Raw genomic sequence first — 1695 nt, forward strand, 5'->3', positions numbered from 1 at the left:
TAATCTTCAAACATAAATACAGCACAGATTTGAATCGAATGATGAAAACATCCACAATTCATTGTCATGGTGATTTTATTAACATATCACAACTGAACTCAAACCAGTTTTAATTGGATTGAACGAATTCAAACTCACTGGCTGGCGTAGTAAAGTCTAAACTTAAAACTATATTCATAGGTCATTACATATGATGCCTATGTATATGCTTCTTGAAAAAAAAAATAACATTTCTACTTATAATATCACCCATAAACTTTCCCACTCCCCTAATAGAGGCATTGACATAAATGTCATTAAAATGTTTGTATTTGTCGATATACATTATCTATTTATATATACATAAGTACTCCAATGTACATAGGATAATATTATAAAAAAAAAAAAAACAGCTCAAACAGGTGCAGCTTAGAACTTCCAAACATCAGTTTCTAGATCTTTTTTTAATCTTTACTATTTTAGGGCCTTAAACGAAACCCGAGGTAATAAGAAGTCTTGCAATGATTTGCCTAAACATATTCATATAACATGTATCCTTTGAAACTATGGATAGTTATCAATTAAAATTCAGTAGTTAGCTCTCTCTCTCTCTCTCTCTCTCTCTCTCTCTCTCTCTCTCTCTCTCTCTCTCTCTCTCCTCCTTTGAAACTATGGATAATTACCAATTAAAACTCGTTAGTTACTCTCTCTCTCTCTCTCTCTCTCTCTCTCTCTCTCTCTCTCTCTCTCTCTCTCTCTCTCTCCGTTTACTGTTCATATTTCATGTGAAAATACCGCTACACAAAGTCCCTTTGAATGACAGATTATGAGAAATTAGATTTAAAAATGATTATAACAGGAATGGATTTAACCGAGGATGGCTTAAAACCCTGAACATCATGAATTGAAAAATAAATTTCTCGTATAATATGAATAAGTTGTTCCATATGTAAATAATGCTTCTCTAGAAGTAGAAGAAGACAAGGCCAACGTTATTAATCATGTAATATTCAGCTTGAGTGCATGAACTAACGCCATTTTAAACTTGGTAGTTCTATATGATGAAGGAGTCAATGTACAGTAGGCTTAAAATAGGCCGTAGGGATGAAGTATAAATTTGACTTTTCTAATCATAAGTAGAGTATACAAGCTTTGTACATTTTCTAAATAATCCTTGGAATTAAACTTTTGAATCATTCAATGTAGTCAGTAGCTAGCTATATGTATTAGATTTTTCCAGAAAAGTTTTATATATACGTATATATATATATATATATATATATATATATATATATATATGTGTGTGTGTGAGTGTGTGTATATATATATATATATATATATATATATATATATATATATATATATATATATATATATATATATATATATACATATACACGTATATACGATGAATATACATATATGCATATTATGCATATATATATATATATATACATACATACATACATACATATATATATATATATATATATATATATATATATATATATATACATATATATAATAGTAGTGTTAACATTCATGAAGTATATACAGCACTAAGTTAGGTTATTTCTTCTAAGTAAGGTAGGAAATCTTTCTTAGTGTGTTTGATAGCCAATCCAACCTAGTTCTATTTGCATTAGAAGAATAACCAAAAGTAAACATTAGAGTTGGAACTCTAAGATAGCTTGCTTCTACAGCAGCAAAATATTC

At 28.6% G+C, this 1695-nt stretch overlaps 1 protein-coding gene across 1 annotated transcript in view; it reads left to right on the top strand.

The window, feature by feature from the left end:
• LOC137658265 (uncharacterized) overlaps window positions 1-693 on the top strand; it is an 816196-nt gene extending 815503 nt beyond the window's left edge. Inside the window, exon 5 of the mRNA XM_068392939.1 lies at window positions 1-693. This exon is cut by the window's left edge and continues 587 nt beyond it. The gene's annotated coding sequence lies outside the window, so the exon portion shown is untranslated.
• Window positions 694-1695: the final 1002 nt, after the last annotated feature.

Source organism: Palaemon carinicauda, chromosome 19 (genome assembly GCF_036898095.1).
Source record: "Palaemon carinicauda isolate YSFRI2023 chromosome 19, ASM3689809v2, whole genome shotgun sequence".
NCBI classification, from domain to species: Eukaryota; Metazoa; Arthropoda; class Malacostraca; order Decapoda; family Palaemonidae; genus Palaemon; species Palaemon carinicauda.